Raw genomic sequence first — 8,034 nt, 5'->3', positions numbered from 1 at the left:
GATAACAGGTGTCACTTCTGGGCCCCAAGTCCATGTGTTATGCAGGGATAACAGTAATATCACCTTTATGAACCCATAGAGATATTTCCTTAGTGCAATAGCTGTCTCCTAGTAAGTCCACATCAGGCACCTAGGATATCATTGACCTCTTATACAGGTTGACAGTGCTGTATGACATCAACAACAATGACAATGCAATAGCTGTTCAACAGCTTTCTGTGCAATACAGAGCACCTGATGTACATCCAGTTAACCTTTTGTACTTATTCAGTCCCAAATAAAATCCTACGATTCTGTCTTTCTTGTTGCCTAATCCTGCATGCACCTATGTCTTTGTCAGCGGAGTTCTTCAGTACACTATCACCTGCACGTGATCGAAAGTCACCAGCAACTGCTCTGTGATCCATGACCTCTGATATCGCAGTGCCACTGTTCGTATTTCCTAGTGCTGTGTGGCACATGAACACACTCCCTACACCTATAGGAGCAAGTCCTGGAGGAAGTATCAGCTGCTGTTTCACTTGGAGGAGGAGTCCAGTTACACAACAGCTTAGCAAACACAGAAGATAAGAAAAACCTGCTCCCAGATCCCAAGCAAGTGCAAATTCACCTCTGCCATCTCTCAGAGATGACCTGAAGTAGCAGGCAAGACCATGCTGCAGGATGGTGTCCCTGCAGGAAGGGTGTCCCTGAAGCAGTTGTACTGCATATGGCATAAGTGATGATCCTGTAATTTGAGTGTAAGAAAGAGCCTGTGTGACTCTCCAGTCACAGGGTCATATACTGGCCAGGACATCTGAGTTCCCAAACCTGCTGCAGATAGAATAATGTGTCAACAGCTTTGTGTCATCCATGGTAGAAGAGCAGGCGAAGCAGATCTCAAGTATTCACATATTCTCACACACACGCTTGTATATAAATATGTCCTTAGAAAAATGAGTCACTACACAACATTTTTTAGACTAATAGTGAAGGAGGAAGACTCCTGACTAGAGGAAGGCTCAACCTAAAATCTAGAGTTAGCTCCAAAGCTGAATAAAGAAATGTGGCTCAGAACACGCTTCACAATAAAGAAAAATTGTGAAAGAGCAAGGATAGATTACTAGAAGTCTGCAACAATGTAAGAAAATGATCAAATTACTCAGGACTGTACAGTCAAGGAAAGAGATGAGTGAGGGATGTGGCAGAGGTGTGTAAAATTAAAAGTGTCATGGAGAGGGTAGTCTGGCACCAATTTTGTACTGCATCTACCAATTCAAAAGTGAGCACTATCAAATGAAGCTCCAAGTAAAAATTCAAACTGAACTAAAAGGTGTAGTTCTCATTAAGTGGGTGGAAATCCTTGCAGCGACATCAAAGATGACAGAAGTTGATATGGGCTTAAGCAGCAACCAGATCACCTTTTCCTATTTTTTTTCCTTGGGCATCCACTTAAGATTTACTGGTAGTTTGGAGGTAGGAATATGTTTTAATACAGGAAAAAGAACAAAAACAGTTTCCCACATCACAGATTTTACTGTCAAGTTCCCTGGATCTGGGGAAGTTGCAGAAATCAGTCTACCTGAAGTGCTAGTGATGAGGCTCACTCTCAAAAAACACCTTCATGATCAGAATGCCTCCCTGTCAGATAGGTATCACAGATATCCCTATTGGGCTGGGTGAATCCTTGTTTTGACCTAGCATAGCCTTTCTTATATTCACCCAGCCCCTGGTATCTCTGTTGATTATCAGAGTCTACTGATACCGACTATTCATATCAACTTGTTTCACTAACTCCACACACACACACCTGCTCTGGCACCCACTTGGTAGGCATTACTTACCTAGAAGATACATGGGCTTTGCAGGTTTGAATGCCACAAGCGTTTGCTTCCATTTGGAGCTAACACATAGAGCCAACTCCACATTGCTCAGTAGGCAGTCCAATGTCTGAAAAATGGACCCTGTTAGTCTCTTAAAAACACTAAGATGAGAGCCTAGACATCATATTGGGTGGGGAATGGCATTCCTGAGGAACAAGCTAAAACCCCCTGTTAAGTGAGAAATTACCTACAGGCAGCCAACAGGAGATAATTTTTTTAAGGAATACATTAAGGACCATCTCTGTGGTGTAGACACATTGAATACTTCCAATGGATGAAGATGCAGATCCTAAAAGGCAAATAAGCCTACCTGGAGCAAGGCATATGTGCTGAAATAAACATTCATAGTCATACTCAACTGCCTATGGTCTTGTAGCTTTGAAATTTACCCTGGTTTTATAATCTCTCTCCTTAGCAAACTTCTATCTAGATTGCACAGGAAGTGTCAGTGGGATATTTTGGATCTCGCCCTTAATACAAAGATGTCTCGAGAGGAGAATCAGTTAGCTGAACAGAAAAAGTCTGATGAAAACTAAAGTAGATGGAAGTAACTCCTTTGTGCATCCTACTCTGGGAATACAGGAACCTTATGAATTTTGAGGTTTTGTGAACATAAGGGATTTTTAAATTCTCTGAGGGCTTGCAAAATGAATTTTGTCTCTTTCTACTCTATCATTTAAACTCATAGTTTATTTCATATAAGTATAATTCAATTTTTTAAAAACCACAAAAAATGTTTTTCTAGCTCAGACAGTCATGTGCAATGTATTAAGGACAGAACAGCCTCCAAGTCCAAGGTTTGGCACCGTCTCCGTCCTAGAGAGACATACTTACAAAAACTGGGATCTTTTTCTTTCCCTTTTCTCTGCTACTTTCCCAGGGTGTCTCTTTCTTTTTCACACAATCAGCTCTCTGTTTCTTTTCTCACCCTGTTTTTCACCATATATACTTGTCTTCCCCCTCTTTCATAGTCACCTTTAAAGGTATAAGTAAGATGTGCTCCCAGTAACACTGAAATCAACATCAACATTTTAAGGAATAATATTTCAGTAGGTTTGAAATCTGTCAGAATGATTTAGCCTATATCTAATACGAACAAGACATCCAGGGATTATTTCTAGCACTCTCTCTTGCGAGTTTATAATTTCTGATTCAGAAGCACTGCATTTTGAACAATACCAGGCCAAACCTTCAAACAGTATTCACTCAAATAAAAATTTAAATTTGTTTGGGTGTCTTCATGCTTCCATTTGCATTCAGTTATCATGAATATGCCAATATGTGAAATGATGATAGAACCAATCAGACTAAGAATTTTAACTAAATACATAATTCAATAGTTGAAAGAACCTAGAGATCAGAAAGTTTTTTAACAAATTTGAGATAGCTGTAAACAGCTGAAGGGGATTTCTTTAAGAAAAGAGAAATCTAATAATCTACACAAGTACATCTCAGTAAAATACTTGTCACAAATATTGAGCATTCTCTTTATAAGAGACAGAGTTGAAATAATGGCTCATTCGGCTACTCTGAAGCAACAGCCCAGCCTCCAGGGCCACTGATTACCAGCAACAGAAGAAACTTTAAACCCAGCTTCTATTACGTGGCACGTCATCATGCACATCATCAGGTATGGCACACACCTCAAATCTTATCTATCTTCACACAAAAGCATCTTAAAATCTTGGAGGTTTATTTGATATTATTCATCCTAGGACCCTGGAGTAACATCATAATATTTGTGTGAAAGATGAATCAAGAGCCACTGTTTTTTAACTGGCTTCCTTCCCTAGAGACAGGTAATTCAAAGTCCAACAGCATCTTCCAAGCTGAAATAAAAAAAAAAACCAAAACCTTGAAACATTTATAAAGCAAAGTAACTTCCAAAGAATAGTAAATAATGTGCTATCAGAGGCATAAATTTCACAAGTCACATTTTTTACACGGGGAGTAAACAGAAGGTGCATTCTCATACCAGCAAGTGCTGTTTTACCTGGTATGTACAGAGGATGCGGTTTATTCATTTTATCTTGTGTCAGAAAATGTAGAGCAGTTCATAGGCTGCAGTGTTTCAAATTTCCACATTTTGAAAGACTGCAACTGCTTCTCCAGACTGTAAACTAAAAACCTTTTCTTGTGTCCCAGTGCAGAGCCTCATGCCTTACCTGACCAGCATAGGATCAGAAGGATCACAGTGCTGGCCATTCTGCCCTAGATTAAATATCCAGGTTAAAAAAAATAGAAAAGTGAGGCTTGCACAGATTTGGGGCATACTTTATTTTACACATTTAGAAATATTTGTTGCATCAAAACTATGCCAAGAAACCAAGTAACTAGATTTTGGATCTGAATTTACCTTTTTGTTTTATTTTTAAGGAAAAGTCTGACAATAGAGGTCAATCTATTTTCCACTTACAGTCTTTTAAATTATAGGGGTAATCTTTCTGTTACTGACAGCAGTGTTAGCATTTGCCTATTACTGTGTTGCCTGGAAGTCCTTGGCAGAAATCAGGATTCTAAATGCCTGTCTAGATGTTGCAAACAGGACATTGTGAATAAAATGAGTATTAACTGTGATTATTAGAGTCAGCTGTAACCAGAACGACTGCTTAAAGGAAAATTTTGGAAAATCTTGGACCCACATTCAAACTAGTTGTTCTGGCCACTTCTGTGGTAATTGCTTAGTCTGTATTCTTGAAGCCCTTAGCTGCTAACTCTGACTTTAAATTGGAGCCTCTCTTCCTGTCAAAATCCCAAGACACAGAATCAACAGAAACAATGGAGGAGAAGAGAATGCTATTTTGCTTCACAAAATATTAACTGAACACAAAATAAGGGTAGAGGTTGCATTAAAATGTAAGGAAAGCACAGTTTTATATATTGCCAGCAGTAAACCATCTACATATAAAAGTACTTTCTTTTTCTCTAGAAGCAAAGAGTAGGCTGTAAGTGCAAAAAAATGGTAAAAGTACTACGAACAAAACAGGAAGAACTAGGAAAGAAGTCACTATTGAGTAATCTGTCTCTTAAATGGTTAAAGACCATCTTGCATTGGTGTACTTGCACAACCTCAAACCCCTTTATTATTAAGAAATGAATGCAGATTATTTCCTTTACACATATGACAGCCAGAATATTTTTGTATTACTTCATAAGAGGTTCCTCTCCTTTACAAAATGCTATGACTCCTGTTAGCAAACAATACAGTTTTGTTAACTCATTACCCAACCTCACATGCAATGTAATAAAACTCATGATAAATTGCTCTTGCTCCATAAACTCTCCCACAAGTAAATGACTTTTGACAGCAAAGAAGGAATATCTCCCATCCCTCTCCATTGAATTTCTATTAGTTTTGCAGCATTTCTGTGCTACAATTAATCTGCAGCAAAGGCTTGACGTAAGAGCACAAATTTCACAAAATATAAAACAAAACGCTTACATTGTAAATTCCTCTGTACCCACAGTTACAAGAGACATGTAGCAGCTTGCTGCTTTGCTGTAGTAGAACCTGCAAAATATATGCAGGGTAATGAAAGAAAACAAACATAAAACATTTCAAGAACTTGATCTTGCAAGTTGCTGAGGCACCAGCAGTAATTTCCATGGGAACATCTGTGCTTAAAGATAAGAACGTGCTTGAGAGCTTCCCTGAGGCAAAGCCAGAAAACTCAACTTCTCAAGCATTTGAATTTCTCCTCATTCGAAAGTACAGATGATCATGACACTTTCCTCAGCTGTTTTAATTAGTTGATGTGTTTTAGATGTAAGCAAGTCAGAACATTATGCTTTTCTTTTCACTTAAAACTCTGCAATTTTTTTCCTGTGTGTCTAAATACCTTGAAGAAAATCCCTTCTCTACCTAACCTGAGAAGAATTCATTGAAACATTGTTATATTTCATAACTAATTAAAGAGAGTATTTTGAGTATGTGATTTACCATGTGCTTTATCTGATTGCATTTGATCCCCCTGAACTTTTAATCGAAAGGGGAAATAGATTTATCTGTGGTGAAAACATGACACGATTACCAACTCTACCTTACTTTTTAGAATCTATATGAATTTTTTGTACCTAGGTTTTACAACCTAGTATTGTGAGTCATATTCCTAGTACAGAGATGTCATCATGTTTATGACCTTATGTTTTCTTTTTCTTGCCTCAGTTTCCGTTCTGTCCTTGGCTGAACAGTTTAACTTTAGACTTTCCCCATTGCTTCCTGTGTTAAATCCGTGTTGCTGAGAAGTCTTTGCTGATCTCTTGACCTCTAGCATTCATGTTTCCTATGTATTGCATAGTCATTATTAAAATCAGTAACATTTTCTTGGAAACATTTTTAAGGTTGTTGAAGTATTTTGGAATCCTGCCCGTTAGTAATCTTCCTACACAAAATACTGTAAATCAGTGCTTGGCCAGTTGAACTATGATTGTTGCTCATGTTATAGGTGTTCCCAAATGTTCTTATTTTAAAATGAATAGGATTCTTTGCAGCAGGAGCTTCACAAATACAGGCAGAAACAGCACAAAAGAACTCACTGTTGCCCAGATTACACAAGTTTTAAAACTTTAACCGAAATGACACACATCTTTGAACAAAGTTCAAAGTTCATCAATGAACAAAGTTGTAATGGCTTTCACACTCTTGGCCAGAGTCAAAACAGCTGGTTTTTAAGAGCAATTTTCTATAGATGCTAAAATGTTCATTCAATGCTTTACTTCTTATGCTTCTAAGTAGCAAATTTCAAATGCAAGTGGCTACAGTAATCAGATTTAATGTATCATACTGCAATGGATCTTAAAGTCAAAGACAAAATTCAGATGCTCTTGTTTTGTCATGGTGAAAAGCATAATAAATATGTATATTTTCAGACCACTCTTCTTTGAAAAGTTGGGGAAAAAAGTGTCCAGTCTCCTTCAGTCTTCCAAATAATTTCTAGAACATTTTAACATATTTATTCTAGAATAATTTTATACATCATTGCCTGAATGTTTGTCATTTGCCACTGGCTTCAGCATCAAAACCAGTTTTAATACCTCGGTCTCTCACCACACCAGTTTGCTGACCCCCCCCAGCAATACTCATGGAACTATTGATGGGGGGCTCTGCGAGAAGGTGAATTGCTGAAAGGATCTAGGTCATGAGAAACTCTGGAGAGGCTGACACATTGTGGTATAGGGGCAGGAATGAGAGATGAGCAGAAGAGGCACATGCAAGAAGTCAGGACTCCTTGAACTGGCATCATCTTCATAACACAGACTGGCATCCTGAGAAATACCTTTCTGTGGCTGGGGAGCAGCTGTGTGGAGATGCAAACTCCAAATGCCTTCAGTGAATGGGAGAAGGCACCAAGTTATAGCATCAGTTGCAACTTCCAAAGGCAATTTAATCGCATGCATTAAACAGATTACAAACTCATCTCCCTCCTCTCTCTCCTCACCAAGTCTACAAACTACAGCCAAAAAGTTCTCCCTTTCTTGGGCATGTTTATTCCTTTAGATGTTCTGATGTAACTATTTCACTGATGGTGCTGTCACCTCACACATTTTTCTTAACTGAAAAGTACATTGAAGGTAAGGCTAGATTTAAAGGAAGCCCAGTCGGACAAACTTCTCTGGCTGTGGCTCATCAGTGTCTGTAGTTACCCATTCAGACTTCCTCAAGCTGCTTTTTCAGGCCTCACCACCCATCCCACGTGAGACAGCTGCACTTTCCCATCTCCTGGCACCACTGCACGCATAGTCTCCTCTAGCCTAGTTCTGTCAAATTTGATCCAGGTTTTTTGTTGGGTTTGGTTTTTTTTGATCCCCCACTATGAAGTATTTAAAGTCACTCAAATCATTTTGACAGAATAAAGTTAATGAGTAACCAGACATTCAGTTTTGCTGAAGGCTGGAGATAGACCAGGGGACAAATATTTCCAGCTGGAAGAAAGTGTCAGGCAGGTGACAAAAGCCTGGGTAAGTCAGTCCCTCCACCTCGTTAGCAGACATTATATATAGGTAGGCTAGTCTCATAGTGGCTAACAAATCCATACCTAACTCTTCAGTCACTACTAACTGATGCCTTTCAGTCAGTCAACAGCACCTGTTACACAAGAACAAGTAGACAAGAATGTCCTAGATCAAACAGTATCTGTATTTTGGGATAAAAGTTGAAACAATAATAATAATA

At 38.6% G+C, this 8,034-nt stretch overlaps 1 non-coding gene across 1 annotated transcript; it reads right to left on the bottom strand.

The window, feature by feature from the left end:
• Nucleotides 1-1,474: 1,474 nt before the first annotated feature.
• Nucleotides 1,475-1,635, bottom strand: LOC113992975. Its single transcript, XR_003542432.1, has one exon. It is a non-coding gene; the product is annotated as a U1 spliceosomal RNA (small nuclear RNA).
• Between the last annotated feature and the right edge of the window lie 6,399 nt (nt 1,636-8,034).

The sequence above is a fragment of the Pipra filicauda genome, unplaced genomic scaffold (genome assembly GCF_003945595.2).
Source record: "Pipra filicauda isolate LSUMZ 115617 unplaced genomic scaffold, ASM394559v2 scaffold277_size1012519_pilon, whole genome shotgun sequence".
Lineage (NCBI taxonomy): Eukaryota > Metazoa > Chordata > Aves > Passeriformes > Pipridae > Pipra > Pipra filicauda.
Note: the sequence above shows the minus strand (reverse complement) of the source record. Positions and strands in the feature narration are given on the sequence as shown.